Source organism: Narcine bancroftii, chromosome 1 (genome assembly GCF_036971445.1).
Source record: "Narcine bancroftii isolate sNarBan1 chromosome 1, sNarBan1.hap1, whole genome shotgun sequence".
Classification (NCBI taxonomy): domain Eukaryota; kingdom Metazoa; phylum Chordata; class Chondrichthyes; order Torpediniformes; family Narcinidae; genus Narcine; species Narcine bancroftii.
In genome coordinates, this window is record NC_091469.1 from 88013811 (window position 1) to 88035905 (window position 22095).

General features: G+C 42.1%; 1 protein-coding gene and 1 long non-coding RNA gene across 21 annotated transcripts in view; one reads left to right on the forward strand and one right to left on the reverse strand.

The window, feature by feature from the left end:
- LOC138760976 (astrotactin-2-like) overlaps positions 1-22095 on the reverse strand; it is a 1981947-nt gene that overhangs the window by 660867 nt on the left and 1298985 nt on the right. The gene's annotated exons all lie outside the window — the stretch shown is intronic.
- LOC138761067 (uncharacterized) lies at positions 8296-21828 on the forward strand. 2 transcript variants are annotated; one of them, XR_011356096.1, is made up of 4 exons: positions 8296-8654; positions 14465-14555; positions 18036-18118; positions 21467-21828. It is a non-coding gene; the product is annotated as an uncharacterized lncRNA (long non-coding RNA). The 2 variants fall into 2 exon arrangements; XR_011356095.1 differs by lacking the exon at positions 14465-14555.

The window sequence follows — 22095 nt, forward strand, 5'->3', positions numbered from 1 at the left end:
AAATTCTTTGCTTGAGAAAAATTGTCATTGGCCAATTTCCTTTGGAGTTATGAAACCGTGCACATAACGAGTCAATAATGTATGATTAAAACAGTAGTTTTCAAACATTTTCTTTCCACCCACATACCACCCTTACTAATCACAGAGTCCTTATGACATTCTTCTTTCTTTTCTTTGGCTTGGCTTCGCGGATGAAGATTTATGGAGGGGTAATGTCCACGTCAGCTGCAGGCTCATTTGTGGCTGACAAGTCCGATGCGGGACAGGCAGACACGGTTGCAGCTGTTGCAAGGGAAAATTGGTTGATTGGGTTGGGTGTTGGGTTTTTCCTCCTTTGTCTTTTGTCAGTGAGGTGGGCTCTGCGGTCTTCTTCAAAGGAGGTTGCTGCCCGCCGAACTGTGAGGCGCCAAGATGCACGGTTTGAGGCGAGATCAGCCCACTGGCGGTGGTCGGGCACCAAGAGATTTCTTTAGGCAGTCTTTGGTGCACCTCTGTCTCGGTGGCCAGTGGAGAGCTCGCCATATAACATGAATATTGAGAATCACTAGTCTCAACCCTATTGTTACTGAAATTTTTTGCTTGAGAAAAATTCTCATTGGCCAATTTCCTTTGGACTTATGAAACCGTGCACATAACGAGTCAATAATGTATGATTAAAACAGTAGTTTTCAAACATTTTCTTTCCACCCACATACCACCTTAAGCATCCCTTACTAATCACAGAGCCCTTATGGCATAGGGAATACTTAAAGTGGCATGTGAGTGGAAAGAAAAAGATTGAGAACCAAATCTATTGTCAAATCTATCAGCAAGAAACACAATGTTCAGACAATCACTTCACTCAGTTAACTTTACCTACAGTTGTTATACTCATTTATTTGTCACTGGCTTCCCTTCACCAAATGGTATCAGATATGCTTTGGGTATGTTGTAAGTTTACTATGAGTTTCCAAATAGCCCATTTTTTTGGCAGATTATCCCATTCCTCTCCAACCCATGCTCTGTTTAAATTAATAAAGGAAAAAGATAGGATCAAGAAGAAAGGAGAAAAGTGTGAGATATAATTTTTAATTTTAATTTCGACACAGCTTTACTGGCCCATGAAGCTGTTCTGCCCAAATATACCCCAAGTGACCAATTAAAGTATAAAACCTGTATGTCTTTGTAACATGGGTTTAAACCAGAGCACCTGGAAGAAAATTGTATGGGTCATGGGAAAAACGTACAAAATTCATAAGACAACACCAGATTCAAACCCAAACCTATATTAGTGTTGCACTAACCACTAAGTGAGAGATAAGAGTGGGAAAAGTAAACCAAAAAGTGAAAAGTAACACGAACCTTTAAGAAGAACTTAATGTCAATTGGAAATATTTTGCTTTCCCTCCAGAGAAGATGACATTGCATGAATACTTGTCACACTATTGAAAGCATACCTAAACTATTATGTCTGAAACCCAATATTCTGCATCGTTTATTTTGCACTTATTTTACAACTCAGAAGCTATTAAATAAGAAGTTTGTGGGCAAATTGACAAACAGTACAGCATTGTAAATTAACCAATGGTTTAAGATTCAAGATTATTTTACTGTCATATAATAAAACAGAAAATGTGATATTACACACAATTTCCTTTAGACTACCATAAGGCAGACAGATTCATTACCAGCAGAAATTGCCCAACACCCCTTATAGCCACCAAAAGAGAACCAGAAGAGAGTCCTGCCAGGGTCATTGAATGTTCATGGCTTTGCCTCCAGCAGTTCCACAGTCTCTGCACCCACACTGCCTTCTGCCCGAAGCATCAGCAACCTGAGCTCCAGATGTACACATCTGACAGGATCAGGAAGTCTCCAGCACCCTTTCACAGTATGGTTCTGATACTTTCCAATATCACTTCAGCCAGTCTCGAGCCAATCTCCAGCAGCCTGCAGCCTGCTGAGAGTCCCTTGACTGCAGTCGCCAGCAGCCTGCAGCCTGTGTGGGTTCCTTGCCTCGAGTCACCAACACCCTGCCGCATGTGTGTTCTTCAGCCTCAGAGCTCCTCAATGGTCTGCCACCAAAGTCACTGTCCCATAGGTTATCTCCTCTGCTTCTCCTTTTCAAACAGGGGATGGTCTCCCCTTTTTTTCTTGTCCCCAGAGTCTGCAACCCCTCTGCCAATCATAGGTGCCACCATCTTGAGCCCAAACCCAGCAGTCATGGGATTTTAAAACAAACCACTGTCTGCTACTTTAACATGCTGCATAGATCATGTACAGAGCTGATGGCAGTTGGACTGGGTGGTTGGAACTGTGGGGGAGTGCTCCTTGCTCTCTGCAGGTCTACACGAGCAGCAGTATTATATAAAAATGATGCTATATCTCTTTTTGACTGCAAAATTTGGATGATTTGCCTTTGGTTAATGAAGAGCATAGTCCCTTGTTATTTTTACACCAAGATACAGGCCAATAATTAAGTAGGTTTTACAAAAAAACTGATGCTACCAATTCTCAGTGATCAATTCCAAATTCCTTCCCTCCCTTACAGGCATGCTTCACCATTTATTTAGCTCAGCTGAGATTAAATATGATTATTAAGACCAGCAGTTCAAACACTTCTGTTTTTGGAGTCTTCCAATGTTGAGTTCCCTTTTTGTTTTTCCAAAAGTCAGGAAAGCACACCCAGATGTTCTTCGTCTGTTCAATTCCAAGGGTGCCAATGAGAAAGTCTGACAAACTGAAAATTGTGACCTGATGCGCTTTCTTCTTCAAGGGGGAATTCTTGATGAGACAAATTTGGCTGCTCTCGGTTGTGATCGTGCACCACTCTGCTGTGGAGATTTCAAAGCAAATGAAACAACTTGACGTCTAGCAAATATTTAAGAGGACACACTGAATTGACTCCTTCACTAAATACAATCCTTTTGTTCAAGAGTAGCCTAGTGCTTTGACAAATCACAGCCATTAATTTAACAGACAGACAGGGAGGCTTCCTTATTCATTGTAAGTGCATTCCAGGAAGTCTGATGAATAACAAGAACATGTGTATCAGTGAATTGATACATTTTGCTTTGCAATAAGTGTTGGGACTTTCATAGCAAAATAAAGAGTGGAATAAGGGATAGCTAAAGTCTGCTGTGTTATACATATGCATATAATTTGACTTTTTATATAATGTAATGTAAGCATGACTAGCTTGACTTTTTGAGGGGGTATTGCTGGAGAAAGGTGGAGGAGGAAGATGGAGATGTAATTGGAGGCTAGTCCACGTCATCGCAAAAGTGGAAATAGCTGACAATATTGCTGTCTTTCTCTCGGCCATGTAGAACTTCCAGGTTCTTCCAGGTTCTTCATTTCTGTCTGCCTTTGAAAGGCTGAGTGTGTCATGATAGTTCTGGGAATAGGGCTTGAAAAATGTCCCCCTTTTAATGAAAATGCCCAGCATTGGCTGCTTTATCTTGCTGTGCAACTTGGTGTCATAAATCTGTCTGCAACATGATGAGCGCCACTTAAGAACTGCTCTACATGGGTAGATTGACCTGCCAGATGATGGTGGCATCGAAAAATGTTCATCAATATGCCCGAAAATCCTTTCCAGACCCTTTGCTGAGAGACTTTTTTATGTTCTAGCAAAATATAAAAACTGAAAACTTTTGTATGAAGCTCTGCCAGATCTTCCCTCATGCGAGGCCCAGGACAGAACTTGATTAACTGCTGGACATCACTTGCATAGACCTTCCCAAATCCTACATGAAAAATGCTTTGTTGCACTGTGACTGAATAATTCTATGGTTTGAGCAGAAAATGGTGATTTTGTGCTCATTTTTATGTTGAGCATTCGTGTATTAAGGAATGTCTGTGAAAGCTTAGACACTTGGATTCCAAAGATCCGAGTTCAAATCCTACCATGGTTCAAATCCCACCATTCCGCTATCAGACTGAGGAACAGCTTGTTCCCAAGGACAGTGAGAATGCTGAAAAACCAAAGGAACTGCTCACACTAACCATCCGAGACACCTATATATTAAAAACATTATTTATTTATTTGTGCAGATGAATACTTGTCCTGGATACGTATTGATGTCTGTAGGTGTATGTCTAGCTGTATGTCTGCATGTTTTGGACTGAAGGCCAGAAAACGCTGTATCATCGATTTATACTTGTGCAATCAGATGACAAACTTGATTTGACTTGACTTGGCAATTGTGGCATTCAAATTCAATCATTAGTTAAAGAAAAACATATCTTAGCAATGATGTCCATGAACTGTTCCCACTTTTCAAAAAAATCCCTCCTGCAAATCCTGTTCCAACACAAAAGTTCTGCAGACACTGTGGGGTTTACAAGTTGGGGCTGTTCTTACCCGTGTAGCGGCCCCCCTGCAGCCCCTTACACACTGGGCTCTAATTTGGCTGGTCGAACGGCGACCAGCCAATTTAAGGGCAATCCCGTCCCTTTGGTATGGTGGGTGCATGACGTCTCACGTACCTGCTTGAAGTCACTGGTATCCCCGCCGGAAGTCACTAAAACTGATCTATATTTACTTTATGGACACTTGCTGATTATCACAGTGACCTAATCTGAGTTGTTCACTCTCCACACTCGAACCTCCCACCAACATGTCACTGACGACGTGTGCATGCAAGCACGCACGCATGTGCTGACATCATCTTCCACCCAGGCAACCATCTATCGATTACAAATTGAACAGCAGCAGCTACACGCTATGTCTACACGGGTTGGCAATCCACCTCTGAGGTGGTTTCCCAACCTGTGCAGTTCTTTTTAAATTATACCCACCTATTGGCCTGTACACGGGTAGATAACCTGCCAATTTAGCAGGTTAAACTCATGTTACAATCCAATTTGTAAAACCTAATTGATTGAAGTAAAAATAAGGTGCTGGAGATACTCAGCATGTCAAACAGTGTACTATATACAGGAAAGATAAAGAGCATTTCAGGTTTAAGCCCTTCATCAAGAGACCTTCTTGACTTGGTGAGTTGCTCCAGAATTGTGCTTTTACTCCAACCACATTGATGCTGGTCCAACCAGAGTGAAGCTGCAGCCAAGAAACTGCACAAACACCTCTACTGCTTCAGAACCCAAAAGAAATTTGTCATGTCCTCAGTGACCCTTATCATTTTTTATAGATGCACCAGATAAAGTGTCCTTTCCAGATGCATCACCACTTGGTATGGGAACTGCTCTTCTCAAGATAGCAAGAAACCGTAGAGAGTTGTGAACACAGCTCTCATTATCACACAAACCAACCTCCGTCCATTGGCTATATCTTCACTTTCTGCTGGCTCAGCTAACAGATTAAAAGACACAATCCACCTTGGTCACACTCTCTTCTCTATCCTCCTGTCCGGCAGAAGGAATGTGACTTTGAAAACATGGTCCTCCAGACTCAAGGATAATCCCTCTCCCACTGTTATCAGACTCTTAAACAGACCTCCCCATCGTAAAAGATGAAGCGTTGCATTGTGGAATACAGTTAATCTTTAATACATACCCTGCATTTTTTGTTTACCTGAATTTTTATTTTATTGCAATGTGCTCGTCTGCACTTAAGTTTATATTCTTGCTCTCCCTGTTGTACTATGTCCATGTTGACTAGCCTGATGGCATACAAGACACAAAAGTGCTAGAGAATCTCAGCATCTATAGGAAGTAAAGAGTAACCAATGTTTCTGGCATGACCCCTTCATCAAAGTATGAGCAACAAGCTGGCAGACCTCTGAATAAAAAAACATGTGGGGGGGGGGGAGCAGGAAAGAGGAGAGAAGAATTGGCAGGGAGAGGAGCACAGGTGAAAGGTCATAGGTGGATATGCTTAGAAGAGAAAACAACTGAGAGATGGGAAGGGAGTGGGTAGCTCTCTGAATGTAGAGGGAAGGGGGTGAGGAACTGGAGGAAAGAAGAGAGAAGGAGAGGGGAAGAGAGAGAGATGGGGAAGGGTTCAATGAAAACTGGAAGTCAATGCTAATGACATCTGGTTGGAGAGTGCCCAGGAGGAATATTAGGTGTTAGCCTTATTAGGTGACAACGCAAAACAAAGTAGTTCACTTTATTTCGGTACACATGAAAATAAACAGTTCAGTTCAATTCAATTCAAAAGAGTGCAATGAGAGAACTGAGTCTTAACTGGCCTTGGAGCCGATCTTGTAAGGCACTCATTTGCGAGTGCTTCACCATTTTTCAAGGCAACTAAGGGCAGACAAAAAATGCTCATCATAAAAAGTTGAAAAATAAAGTGGCGTGTGAATAGAATGGATGTTTGTGATTAAATCTGGCAAATTTACAATCACTTGCAGCTATCAATCTCCTACATTGGCTTGGCTAAAAGGAACAATAAGAAGAACATGGAGTAATGTTTGAAAACAGGGAAGTTTCAAAGATAATCTGGCAGCTAATTCTCCTTCCAGAAGAACTGAACACTATTGTGTACATTGTTTAAATAGCTGCAAGTTGTGCAGTCTAGATATTTGTTTCAGTAAAAATGTTCTTCCTCACTTACCATCCAAGAATACTGAAAGAAATGTGAAAATTATTGAAATTAAAGTGGAAAGACAGAAGTAAAATCTCAGGTATGATAATGCAATAGTTCTGGAATATTTGGAGCTGGCCCAAAATATTATATGAAATTTTGTTCAGTTATCAAGGCCAAAACATTTCTTGTCTGATTCAGTCAAACAAGAGGAATGCTTAATATATAGATTAAAAAGAATATTCTGGAGAAGATCAGGTTAGTTGTCTAAATCACTCCATCTTGACAGTTATGATTCATAGTTTTCTCAGATCCTTCCTCATCTAACTCCATAAATATAACTATTTTTACTCTCTCTGTCATATGCCTGTCTGGTGCCCCCTGAAACAAATCCATACCATGCATGAGTTCCATTCTCACCACATGCTGACTTGAATTTTCTTTGAATACATTATTTGATGTCTTGAAGGTGACATACATGAGGAGGCATGATTAGCGGAGTGGTTAGCGCAAATCTGTTACAGCGCCAATGACCGAGGTTCAGATCCTGTGTTGTCTGCAAGGAGTTTGTTAACTTTACTCATGTGTTTCCTCTGAATGCTCCAGTTTCCTCCCACCTTCTAAAAAAAATGTACAGAGGTTGTAGGTGAATTGGGTGTAAATGGATGGCATGGACTTGTGGGCTAGAAGGGCCTGTTGCCATGCTGTGTGTCTAAATTTAAATTTACAATGATCATTTCTGGTTTGCCCTTCCTCATAAGTGGAAATACCTATGTGCTGAAAAATGAAAACCAGAATCCTGATGTGGGATTAAGTAGCAATTGTTGTATTGGAGTTAAGGAACAAACCAAATTTTTGATGTTGGCTCATCGACCTCATTGCATTGTGTTCTTAGCACAACATTCATAGGGTGTGATTGCAAGCTACCATTGTCTATAAAGTGTAAAAATACAATAGTGGAGAAACTAAGTTTGTCAAACAGTGGACTTTATGTAGCAAAGATAAAGGTACATAACCAACATGTCAGGCCTGACCCTTTCATCAATGTGGTCAGGTATCCAAACAAGAATGGTGGGGGGTAAGGGGTAGGGGAGGAGCACAGGCCCATACCTCTGTGACTGGAGAGGGAAAGGGAGGAGGCTGGAGGAAAGAAAAAGACAAAGTAATGGGGAAGAGAGGGAGAATGGGGAGTAGGCTAGCAGAAATAGAAGTCGTTATAATGCCATCCAGTTGCAGAGTGCCCAGATGGAAAATTAGCTGTTGTTCCTCCATTTTATACATGGTCTTGGTTTGACAGTACAAGGTCATGGACAGACATGTCCATGTGGGAGTGCAGGACAGAATTGGAAAGGTTGGTAATTAGTGGGAAGGGATAATTGAACGAGGAAGCTTTCAGCCAGAGATCATGTTTCAGAATGAAGGTTCATGGGCAGGAGCCTCAAGATATTCTAACGTGCTTCATGGCCAATGTTCTCCAAGTGCTGTTTGAAATCATATTCTAGTCCAGGAGGCCGCAGGAGCGATTGGTGGGAAGGGATGAGTGGACGAGGGAGTCACAGAGGGAGTGTTTTCAAACACAGATCGTGTTGAAAGATGACATTTTCATGGGCAAGGGCCTCAAAATATTCTAGCCTGCTTCCTTGCCAGTGTCCTCCAAGTGTTGTTTGAAGTCATACTTCAGACCAGTGTAATGCCAAGTCAGAGAAAGAACAATGGTAGCATGGCAATCCTGTTTAGTGAGGCGGACTTTGTGCTCCAATGTACCAGATTAATCAACTACCCACTGATTGTTGCATCACAGATATCTCTGCAAACTCAGAACAGTGCATTTGTTCCTCGTTAATGCACTATCAAGCTTGCTTTCAAGGCAAAGTCTATGAATTAGGTCAGCACTAATTTTTCATGGGGTTTTGCTTTGTTCAAAGAGCTCCTTCTTTTCACTGTAGATGTTGTGAACAGCCATCATCTACACAAGCATAACCAATGACCAGGCCTCTATGACCATCATCTGCATATGCAGAAGGCACCCAGTATCTCACTCCGATAGTGGATAGAACACACTTCAACCAGGCTGGGACTGTTTTCATTCCTTTTGTAGCTATAAACATCACTTTTCACAGAGCCTGAAAGATTATCGAGCTGATGGATTCTAAGGCTTCATGAGACACTTGAGCAATTGGTATGAACTGCTATGCTTGCTTTTACATAGAGTTTTAGCAGATGACATTGCTGTGTTTGGAGGACTCCTAAGCAGGATATTCCCAAGATTCCTGCCAGCTTCCCGAGAAGTGTGTGGCATCAACCTGCTAGAATCATAGAAACATAGAACATGACAGCACAGAAACAGGCCATTTGGCCTTTATAGTTCTGCTTAGTCCCACTGACCTGCACCTCCCATCCGTGTACTTGTCCAAATTCTTAAATGTGAAAATTGAGCCCGCATTCACCACTTCATCTGGCAGCTTGTTCCACACTGCCACCGCTCTCTATGTGCAGAAGTTCCCCTTAAACTTTTCTTTTTCATCCTTAACCATGTCCTCTGCTTTGTCTTCATGTACCCTCAGTTGAAAAAACCTATCTGGATTTACTCTGTCTATATCCTTCATAATTTTAAATACCTCTATCATATTTTCCTTATTCTTGTAAGTTCCAAGGAATAAAGTCCTAACCTGTTTAACCTTTCCCTGTAACTCAGTTCCTGAATTCCAGGCAACATCCAAGTAAATCTTCTCTGCATTCTTTCAATCTTATTTATATCTTTCCTGTAGTTAGGTGTCTAAAACTACACACAATGCTCCAAATTTGGCCTTGTCTCACAAACGTTACCATAACATCCCAACTTCTGTACTCAATACTTTGATTTATGAAGGCCGATATGCCAAAAGCTCTCTTCACAGCCCAATCTACCTGTGATGCCACATTCAGGGAATTATGTATCTGTATTCCAAAGTATCTCTGTTCTACCACAATTCTCAGTGCCTTACCATTTACTGTGTAGATCCTTTCTTGGTTCGTCCTTCCAAAGTGCAACCCTTAACACTTGTCTGCATTAAATTCCATCTGCCATTTTTCAGCCCATTTTTCCAGCTGAACCAGATTTCTCTGCAAGCTTTGAAAGCCTTCCTCGCTGTCCACAACACCACAAATCTTTGTGTCATCTGCAAACTTGCTGATCATCCAGATCATTGATATAGATGACAAACAGCAATGATTACAGCACTGATCCCTGAGGCATAACACTAGTCACAGGCTTTCAGTCTGAGAAGCAGTCATCCACTACCACTCTTTGGCTTCTCCCATACAACCACTGTCGAATCCACTTTACTACCTCACCATGAATACTAGGCTTCTGAACCTTCCTGACTCACCTCCCATATGGGAGTTTGTCAAAGGCCTTACTAAAGTCTATGTAGACAACCTGTCATCCCTCAGGGTATGTTCTGTTCCACAGGCATCCAATGTTTTGGAGTTCTCTGCTCATCGGACTGACAAAATTGTCACAACCTCAGTCTTCCAGGCTTTGAACAGATTGAAACTGTCCTCCGAGGACATTACAGACTCAATTTGGCCATGCAATGTTTAAATTGCAACAGACAAAAGAGCTGGAGGGAAGTAAATGGTAACCATTGTTTGAGCCTGAACCCTTCATCAAGGTATGAGCTAAAAGGAGGCATGATTTTATTTATGGAAGTATTTGAGATTTCCATAATAGTGACATTCCATCTAATTTCAACACATCCAAATTTAAAATTCATCTCTTTTGATCCTGATTACAAAGAAGTTTACATCACACCTAAACCAATGGCTCCTATTTCCTATATTCTTATTTTCTTACATTCTCGTTGGAACAAGGTCCGATTATGCAAGTCTTTTTTTGGTCAGAACACAAACTCTTCCTGCTCATTCAAGGTTCATTATTAATCATCCAGGTGTTGAAATCAGAATGTGAAGAACTGTAAACATGGAAAATAAAACACAACTGGGGAGAATTGGCAATAATGCACAATCATTGCAAAGCTTTTAAATTGAGGTCCAGTTCTTACTTGAGCATTACAGAGTTATTAAAAGATCAAATGGAGCACATAAGCTATATTACATTGCTAATAAAAAGGGCATGATAATGTCAATCAGCAATGCTCCTGTAAAGAACTGAGAAAAGGTGACGTAAGCTCATTTTATTTTGGGCTTCCAGTGAGCAAAGAGAAAACTTCCACCCCATCTGTTCTGGCAGGGTTCACCAACATCCCAGAGGCAAACAGACTGAATTGGTGTGAACCATATCAATTTTTAATGCTGGGGTCTTTGTTCCCACGAGGCTCCTTGTTCATACCTGTTGGTCTTCATTGGGAATAATACTCAATGCAACTTCCAGATGACAAGCTCAGTCAACCAAAACAAAGCTGCCAGCACCATTTGGGATGGAGTACAGAAAGTCCCCAGATTATGACAGGGTTCCATTCACGAGAACTGCCTTGTAATTTGAAATGCTCGTCAGTCAGAAATGAAACTCTATGTGGGGGAAGGTCACAGACACTGCTGTGAGGGGAATGCAAGCAGGCATGGGAGGACCTGCCTTCCTGGTTTAAAAAGAGTCCTGGGTTCACAGGGGATCATAATTCTCCACTTTCCCACATCTCCTTACTCCCAGATACATTTTCAAAAGATGGCAGCAGCAGGTGACCCTGGAAGTCAAAGACCCTAATGACCTGAATGCTGTGCTGCAAGTTTAACAGGTGGCAAGAGTTGATAAGCATAATGGCATATGTCATACCATCCCAGTCAATAATGTTGATCAGTGCAATACACAAATAAGCTGGAGAAACTCAGAAGGTCACCCAACACCCATGGGAATTAAAAGGGTAACAAACTTTTCTGGCCTGAGCCCTTTGTCAATTTTGTCCTATCTTGACAAAGGGCTCAGGCTCAAAATGTTGGTTATTTTTTACTTCCTATCAATGCTACATGACCTTCTGAGTTTCTCCAGTACTTGGTGTATTGCACTTCAATCGCAGTGTTTGCAGACTGTGCTGGAGCACAGTAATGCAGGAGGTGACCTTACTACACTGTACAGGCTGGTCCACCTCTGACCCTGTAACTCCTCCCCATAAGATTCCCAATAAAGCGCTAATCTCCTCCCTCCATACCTTGAATCCAGGCCAGCAGCATGTAAAGACAAGCCTGATGTTTCAGGTTATTAAAGCCTTTAATCACTCACTTCATACCTGCTTATGGTTATTGATTGCGCTACAATTTAATAACCTGATTATTTGCCATGGGCAAGGCAATTCGATTGGAGAAGCTGGAGGCTGACCCCAGGGATCCAGAGGCCTCCATCAAGTTTGATATGGGGTTTCACTGCTTAAAGGTCTACATGAGATGCCATGAGATTGCCACAGACGCAGACAAGTATGATCTGCTCCTTTCGTCAGTGGGCCACTGCTTATCAAGTAATACAAGACCTCGAAAAGTACGATGATGCGATGGTCCTACTGCAGCAGCACTACAGTTCTCCCTTGAACTCTATGTACACACATTACCTGCTGGTCACCCGATGCAAGGATCCCAGTGAGTCCATCAATGACTTTGTGAGGGCCATGAGGGAGCTGGGATGAGCCTGTGGATGCATAGATATGACCACAGTGGTCTATCAAGAGGACCTCAACCGTGATGGATTAATGGTCAACTTCCATTTGAACCACATATGTGAGCGATTCCTGGAAAGGGCAATCAGACACTACAGGAAGTCGTGCAGATGACTCGATCAATTGTGACAGCCCAGAAGAATGCTGAGGCTTACTCTGCAAGCCACACAGCCACCAGGTGGGGAGCATGGGCACTGGCATCTTAGAACTCGGGGACCCTGACTGCCACTGCCGCTGCTGAGCATATGAGGTGCAATTACTGCAGCCAGACCAACCAACTGAGGAAGTACTGTCCATCCCATAGCACAACCTGCTTGAACTGCAGGAGGAAGGGGCACTACACAAAGGTATGCTGTTCTAAACCTTCCTCCAGCAGCGCTGTGTGTGGACCATGACCTGTGTTACCATCTTGGATTGACCCACTTCCAATGGCCAAGAACTGACTGGTGGGAACAAGAGGAAGACAACATGGAATGATGTCACCTCTGGCGTTTCTTCCGCATTCCACCACGTGCGATCCATGGGGCGGTTATCTTCAGGACCTCCAGAGCAGCCACCTCGCCATCGCTAAAGCCCTGAACTTAACATACAACCAGAAAAAATGTGTGTTCCACACCTCGTGTCTGGCAATACTGGGGTACGGGGTAGAGCATGGTATTGTTGCCCTGAACCCAAGCACATGCTCTCCCTTCTGGAATTCCCATTGCTACAAAACCTCAAGTCCTTGAAAAGGTACCTGGGATTTTTCTCGTACTATGCCCAAGGAGTCCCCAATTATGCAGACAAGGCCCACCCCCGGTGAAAACAACCACAATTCCCCCATCAGCGGGAGCCTTGAAGGCCTTCAATGGCATTAAAGAAGAGGTTTCAAGGCAGAAATGCACACCATTGATCAATCCATCCTTTTCCAGATGGAGAACGATGCCTCCGATTTTGCCCTGGCTGCCACACTGAACCAAACAGGCGGTCCTGTGGCATTCTTTTCCTGGATCCTCCAGGGCCCCAAACTTAGGCACTCAGCCATCAAGAAGTTGGTCTAGCCTATAGAGGAGGCCGAGCACCATTGGAGACACTATTTGGCTGGCAGACCATTCACCCTGCTTATGGACCAGAGAGCCATCGCATTTATGTTTAATAATAAACAGCAGGGTAAGATCAAAAATGACTAGATCATGAGGTGGAGAACTCAACTGTCCACCTACAATTATGAGATCTTGTACCGGCCGGGCAAGCTCAATGAGCCACCCAATGCCAAAGTGCAAGTCGGCCACCTCCAGGCCCTCCATGATAGCCTCTGCCATCCTGGGGTCTCCAGGCTCAACTCGTTGTGAGCGACTGCAACCTCCCCTATTCAGTGGAGGAGATCAGGGAGCACATCTACCGGCTGATCAAAACCCAGCTGATCAAGGCCACGCCCCTTTGAACAACTCAGTATGGACTCCAAAGGCCCCCTCACTTCCATGAATCAGAATGTGTACTTCCTATTCACTATTAACTATTCTCCGCCCAGATACGACCATGCCCACGGCCCTTAAAGCCCTCCGCAACTTCTTCATCTTGTTCAGATACCCCAGTTTCATTCACAGTAATCGTGGATCCTCATTTATGAGTGAGGAGTTGCACCAATATTTCCTGTCCAAGGGCAAGGCCACAAGCAGGACCACCAGCTTCAACCCCTAGGAATGGGCAGGTACAAAGGAAGAACGGCACAATCTACAGGGCAATCCTCTTGGCCATCAAGTAACAAGTGATATCCATCTCCCAGTGACAAGAGGTCCTTCCGGAGGCGCTACCCACCAGGTCCCTACTGTGTACAGCTACAAAAGCCACCCCACATGAAAAACTCTTCTCCTTCCCTAAGAGATCGGCTTCAGGAACCACGCTGGCAGTCTGGCTGATGACCCCAGGGCAGGTGCTATTCCACCTCCTGCATGTGAACCCGAGTACGCCCATGTACAATACCCGAATGGGCAGAAAGACAAGGTGTCCATCTGGTACATGGCTCAAGAAGGGGCTCTGGCAGAGGAGGTGCACCCATAAACCCTCGTCAGCAACAAGCTGGTCCCACATATCTTCCAGACAAATGACCACTTAGACCCAAACCTACTACCCCTCAGACCTCCGACCCACCACCCCTACAACCACAAACTGAATGACCAACACACCCACAACCCCTGGAACCCGTTCAGACTAACACAGTTCAGCCCCCGGACATTCAGCCCACCAGGAGCCGACAAGAATGCAACCAGTGCTGTGGTTATGACATCAACAGGTAAACCCACTGGACTGGCTGATCTGTGAACTATGAAAAATGGCATGAATGTAACATGTTTCTTCTGTCTCTCAGGAAGCAATGTGTCTTCTCCCAGTTCAGCTATCCTAATCTGTTAACCAATCAGGCCAGGGTGTGGTTGCCTTTGGTGGGATTGTGGAGTTTGGTAAGTCCAAGACCATTCAAACTCATCCACAATAGCCACTCACAATCTCCTCTATTCCAAGTCAACAGCTATCTTATATGTTGACAAAAGGCTCAGGCCCAAAATAGTGGTTATATACAGTATATTTGCCTCCTATGGACACTGTTGGACCTGCAGAGTTTCTACAGGACTTTTGTGTATTATTGCAATCACAGCATCTGCAGACTTTCTTGTTTCAGCTATCCATGGGCCATGTTATTAAAACTTGAAAACAGATTAAGTCAACAGTTCAAAGGTGAAAAAGGATGAAGTCAACTGGACTTTAATAATTAAATAGCATGATTGATTGCAAAATTATTTTAGAAAATTAATTTTGCTTTGGTTTTGTTTTTGCATTGTACCTCAGTGAATGTTATGAAAGAATCATAGGATAAGAAAATGGTTATGACACAAGAGGCTATTTGGCCCAACTGCATCTATCTATACTAACTCCTTGCAAAGCAATTATTCCCCCCCCCCTCCCCCCCCCCCCACACACACACACACACTTCCCACAACTCTCTCCATAGCTCTGTAAGTTATATTTTTCCTCCATTTCCAATCCAATTCTCTTACAAAGGCACTGGGTTATTTTGTTTAATTCACCCCTTTGTAGAGAGATTTCCAGATCACTATATTCCCTCTTAGTGATGGTCAATGCAGGAAAATTATCACATAGAACAGCTCATTCATGGGGATCTTAGGTTGTGTCTTCTCAAAGACAGATGATATAGAAGGAAGTTCTCCATTTGCCTGCTCCTCTTATTGCTACTCTACCCCTCAGCTACTCACAATGTGGCTGGTGGCAAGGTGCTTCGCAAAGATCAATTAATTTTTGTTCGACTCCAACCAGGGTTTGTTGACACTTAGTCAGAAATTGTCTCCACTGCCGGAGTACCATTTACATAATGGCATGTCACAACAGCAGGAATTTTTGGTGGTCCCGGATCTCCAACCAGATTGGTGCCCTTTGTCGCTCCGATCAACTACCATTGAGAGACAGGAGTAATTTGTCCCAGACCCCGCCGGGGCCAGAGCGCAGCGCTTCTCTCGGCAACCTAAGTCACTGTGCCTGCATTTAAAGCAAAACGTGATCTGTCAAACCATCCACAATGTGCTACATTTGACACAATGTTAGTCTTTAGCAATTTCAAATTCCTAAAATTTCAAACTCAAGTCACCAAAATAAAACTCAGAAAAGCAGACAAATGAATATTCATTTTCATTGCAATCCTTGACATTTCTGAAGACTGGTTCAAATACAGGGATGCTGGAGACACTCTGAAGATATCTGGTCAACTACTCCATATCTTTCTTTAGTAAAACATGAAAATCTGTAGACACCATGGCTAAAGTAAAAATACAATGCTAGAGAAACTCAGCAGGTCAAACAGTGTCCTTTATGTAGCAACAGTAAAAATACATAACCGACAGTTCGGGGTTGAGTTTCATAATTGATGTTTTGGGCTTGAGTTTCATAACCCCTTGAAACATTGGTTATGTATTTTTACCTTTGCTATATGAAGGACACTGAGATTCTCCAGCATTGTGTTTTTACTATATCTTTCCTAAATGAGTGCCCAAAATTTTCATTCCACACAATCTATTTTGCAAGATCATTTTCTGCAATTTCATAATACTCAGATTGTTTTTTCCATCCATCTGACCAGGGGAATGAATTAACAATTTTAGATGTCACTCGAGACAGCATTTTAACCATTTCTGAATCAATCAATCTGATTCTCCAGTTGCATGCAGAACTTTTACAAATTGTGTAAGAGGGCAGAATTGTACAGAGAGAAAAAAAAATAATCATTCACAGAATTTTCTGAGGACATTGAAAAAAGATGTTTTAAGAGCATTTTTGCTTCTCATGAAGTTTTGAAGATCTGTGCCAGGGAGAGAAAAGCCAAGGTTTTGTTTTCATTATGATTAGTTACTGCCACCTAGTGTTGGATTGTAAAACCACAGCCGAGTTCTGATACAGTACAGTAAACTGCTGGAGAAACTCTGCAGGTCATGCCACATCCAGAGGAAGTAAAAGGCAATCAACATTTTGGGCCTGAGCCCTTCGAAGCAAAAGCTCAGTTCAGATGAAGGGATGCTGTGGGTCTTGTTGAATTTCACTTGCATTTTTGGCTACTGCAATAGATCAAAGCATCTGCAGATTTTTTTGTTTACCTCCAGCCTTGATATTTGTTTTCATATTTATGCATAGGGATTTTAACCAACACTTCCACTTCATTGAGAAGTTGGAGGGGCTGAGCAAGTCAGGCAGCAAACGTGGAAAGGAATAGACAGGCAATGCTTGGGGCTGGTTTGGTTTCAAAATAAAATGGCAGTAGGTGGGTGGGGTGCAAAGGTGAGAACCAGTGCAAAAGGACAGTAAAATAGAGAGAGAAACACAAGTCGGAAAAGAGAAAAATAAAAGTGAAGGCAGAAAAGTCACACAAGAGACAAAAAGGCCCACATTGCAACTTGATTGTAAAGTCAATGAATGTAAGGATACCTTCTCTGAATTCCCATAGCAATTGAAACAAAGTAATGAGCTTGCGGCACAAATCAGTCCAAATGGTTATGATTTCATGTCCATTACAGAAATGTGCATTCAGGTTGGAGATGACAGAGAATTAAATATCCAAAGGTATCAAGTAATTCAAAAGGACAGGCAGGAACTCAGGGAGAAGAGGTAGTGCTCTTAATTAACGATGAGATCGGGGTGATAGTGAGAGAGAAAATATTGGCTTGAAAGGATAAAATGTTAAATCAAACTGGGTAGAGATTACATATAGTAAGGGGATAAAGTCACTGGTGGGTGAAATCCACAGGCCATCAAATAATATTTTATGGTGACACAGGCAATAAAGAAATACATGGCACATGTAATAATGGAGCAACAGTTGTCAAGGGGAATTTTAATCAACATATTAATTAGTTGGTCCTTTGCAAGGAAACTACTTGAATCTGTCACGAAGGAAATATTTGTCCTGTCTGCATGTAAATTATGTCTAGTTGTATGCCTGCTTGTTTTGCACTGAGAACCAGAAAGCCCTGTTTCGTGGGGTTGCACTTGTGCGATAAGATGACAATAAATTTGACTTGATTTAAAATAGCAATACATCTGGATAAAAATTGTTTTATCAAGCAGATTCAGGAAGGGCTGCTCATAACTTACTTCATGGTATTCCATGAGGCCATCTTGATAAAGGGATCAGGCCCAAAATGTCAGCAATAAGAGGCTCCAATAACTCAGTGGTTAGAGCACTAGTCTTGTAAACCTCAGGTCATGAGTTTGTTCCTCTCTGGGGCCTCATTTCTGTGAGGGGTGCTGGACAAAGTGACAACTTTCTGTCTTCCTTACGGTAGACAAATTTAAAGAATTTCATGTATATTACATTCTAAATGTAGTATTATGTGACAATAATGGAACCTTTACCTTTAATATATCTTTGCCTCCTACAGACGCTGAAAAGACCAGAGTTTCTCCATGAGGACATAATAACAAGTCAAGTGGATTGAGGACTCTGGTAGTTATGATGAACAATGTGTGTTCAACAAAATAATTTGCAATAAGAGAAGGATGAATGGAGTTGGGGGTAATGTATTGGCATTAATAGAGTATTGGTTAACCAATTGAAGGTAAAGAGTTGGGATAAATATATTTCAATTGTGTCAAAAACACAGTAAATTCTGTGCCTTCCAAGCTGTAAGCCAAATGGCAAATAATAATGTTTTAAGGATGCTTAAGCTTTGGCCTTCCATTCACTTGTATTTTCATCCATCTTCAAGGGAAAGCTGTTTTTCTATTTATTATAGAACTCTTAAATCTTGTGCATAAAAGTATTTTGCCAACCACTACTCTGTGAATACTCATGACTCTGAGCTGGGAATTTGTGGATTCAATGCCCAATCCCAAAGGGTTGAGCAGGCAATCCATCTTGTTGCACCACAGCAGTAATATCCAGCCATATGATGAAACATTACATTAGATGAAAGAGAAATTCTATGGAAATTATTGATGAAACATTAAACTGTAGCTTCATCTGTCTTCACAAGCAGACATTGAAGAGAATGTTCACAAGGGAGTGGAAATCTCTCTGCCATTTGGCTAAAATTTTTCCTTTGACAATTGATACTAAAACACATTATAATGGAATTTTGAGGAACTTTCCTGTTCTCCTCACTTTACACAAATGACTGAGTAGGTCAACAAGACCATTTACAAATTTGATGATGATTCAACAGCAGTGAGTTGTATAGAAAAAGAGGTATTGAGTTAGCATACGAGAGGGAGATGGAAAAATTGGCAGTGTACTATCAACAACCTGTCACTGAATGGTCACCAAAACCAAGAGCTGATTGTACCCTTTGAGAAGGGAATACCAGAGGTGTACGATCTAGTGATTTCTGGGGGATCAGAGGTAGGAGAGGGTGAGCAATTTTAAATTCCTAGGAGTCACTATCTCAGAGAACGTATCTTGGAATCAACACACTAATGTCTTTGTGAAGAAAGCACGAGAGGAGTTTACAGATTTTCAGTATGATATTAGAAACCGTAGCAAATTATGACAGATGTGTATTGGAAAGCATGCTAATTGGCTATATTATGGCCTGGGGTGGGGTCTCCAATACCTCGAGTGGAAAGCTCTGCATAAGATAGTGGGCATAGTTCAGTACATTGCAGGCAAACCATTGAGAATATCTATAGAGAACAATGCTGTCAGACAGCAGCAACAATCATCAATGATCCACAGCACCCAGGACCTGTTCTGTTCTCACTGTTGCCATTAGGAAAGAGGTATAGGTGCCACAAGGCTCAAATCATTTGTTTACATTAACCTCCTTTGGATATGTACCTTTGTCTTGAGTGCAGTTGCGCAACTGATAATTAAAAATTCTGCGTGGCCCACAGGGAAATTAATCTCTGGTTTTTATGTGATGTCATGAATGTACTTTGACAATAAATTTGAACTTTGAACCATGAATAGCTGCCATGGTTCCCAGAACAGTAACTTTGGTTCAAATCTAATACACAGTTCTATTTATTTTAAAGGACATAATCTATTTCTGTTTTTTTAAACAAATCGTATCAATTGCTAAAGGACATACTTGGCAAATATTCATCTGCTGAGGTAATCATTACGGTTGGTGTAATGGTCAGCACTTCACTATTACAGCATTGTCCACAAAGAGTTTGTACATTCTTCTCATGTCCACATGGATTTCCTCTAGTGCTCCGATTTTCTCACACATTCAGAGGCTTATCACATGGGTACAGGCTCCTGGCCCTGTGATCATGCTGTAGCTCTGAATTAAAAACTTAAATTACCCCTGTTAGAAATCATTTAGATGGTCAAGGGTATAATATAACAATGAAAAGTAGTTCCAGCACAGTCACTGCCCCACTATGTTTAAAATCTTTGGCTTGGCTTCGCGGACGAAGATTTATGGAGGGGGTAAAAGTCCACGTCAGCTGCAGGCTCGTTTGTGGCTGACAAGTCCGATGCGGGACAGGCAGACACGGTTGCAGCGGCTGCAGGGGAAAATTGGTTGGTTGGGGTTGGGAGTTGGGTTTTTCCTCCTTTGCCTTTTGTCAGTGAGGTGGGCTCTGCGGTCTTCTTCAAAGGAGGTTGCTGCCCGCCAAACTGTGAGGCGCCAAGATGCACGGTTTGAGGCGATATCAGCCCACTGACGGTGGTCAATGTGGCAGGCACCAAGAGATTTCTTTAGGCAGTCCTTGTACCTCTTCTTTGGTGCACCTCTGTCACGGTGGCCAGTGGAGAGCTCGCCATATAACACGATCTTGGGAAGGCGATGGTCCTCCATTCTGGAGACGTGACCCACCCAGCGCAGCTGGCTCCTAGAACGCTTCCACCAGCATTGTCTCCGCTCCATCCTCAACATCCATTGGAGCGCTTTCATCCCTAACGTCGAAGTACTCGAGATGGCAGAGGTCGACAGCATCGAGTCCACGCTGCTATGTTTAAAATACATTTGCAAGAAACCGCAATTGGATCCAGATGAAGAAAACGTGATCCTATTCTCCGAGAACATCCAGAAACATCATCCTTGCAAGAATGTTTTTGAACATTTGTTGAGCAATCGCTTGGTTTAACATGCAGACTTCCAGTCATGGACAATATTAAACTGAAGCAACAGCTTATTTCCATCAGCTTTCGCAATCCATCACTGCAACAATTTATGTTAAAAATTTGGGTACACAGAGTGTATGTTGGAAAGCTATTCATTTACAGAGCTGTGGGGAATGTGGGATGAGTGAGGGGATGTACAAGAGCTGAAGGTGATGTTGTTCGCTCCTGGTTATATTTCTGCTGGACCACAAGCATTGAACACAGGTACCCACCATCTACTCACCCCATATTTGGGTTATCCAGACTGTGGCTTACAAATTGCTTTGGTATCAGCTTTGTAATTTGTCACTTGTCAACACTAGAAACCAGCGGGGTGAATATTACTGGGCATCAGGACACAGATTTTAAAAAGGGAATATGTTGACCATATTATATAGGAAGCAAATTGTCATTTGAATGATAATTACTCATTGGAGAATTCTGTTGCCATTCATTTAACGCCTTGTCAACTGTGGAATATAATTTCCATAGAATTTCTCTTTCTTCTAATGTAATTTGTGGAAAAAAAGAATTGAGAGGCAAAAGTTACAACTGGAGGATGGGATAATTTTGGTGGAAAACCTCATGATAGGCATCATAATTTTCCTTTTCTAGTGATAACATTTTTTTTTAAATTTCAGTTTATGATTTTTTTAGTCATGTTAGAGTTTGCCTTGGAATTTGTGACTTCATTTCCAGTTGTTAAAGATCTTGCAGCATATTTTTTGCTTAGAAATGATATCTGATTATTTTTTTCTTCAGAGGGATAAGGAACGCACATGCCACGTGAAACTTCAGAAGAATTTGAAGAAGCTTGGTTGTGGAAGTGGGTATTAAAGTGAATGTTAAAGGAAGAGAGATGGAGAGGTGGAAGGGTTTCCAAACAAGAGCACACAAACAAATAAAGGCATGGCTGACAATAAGGCAGCAGGAGAACAATGTAGTGATTTTCAGATTCAGAGTTCAGATTTTTTGTCAGTGTACAGACATGACATTACATACAACCCTGAGATTCCTTTTTCCTGCAAGTGAGACAGAATTATCACTTACTCTTTGTGCTAAAAAAAAACCTACTCAATGTACACAAGTAAACAAATAAAAAATTGTAAACAAACTGATTTTGCAATTTAGAGGGAAAAAATCAATAAAGTACAGAAGAGCCCCTGATTGAGTTTGTCGTTAAGGAGTCTGATGGTGGAGGGGTAGCAGCTGTTCCTAAACCTGGTGGTGTGAGTCTTGTGGCATCTATACCTCTTTCCTGATGGCAGTAGAGAGAACAGAGCGTGTGTTGGGTGGTGAGGGTCTTTGATGATTGCTAGTTCACAAGACTAGTTCGATTATGTGTGATGCCAAAGTAAGCATTTTGCACAATGTCCTTTCAACTTGCTTGT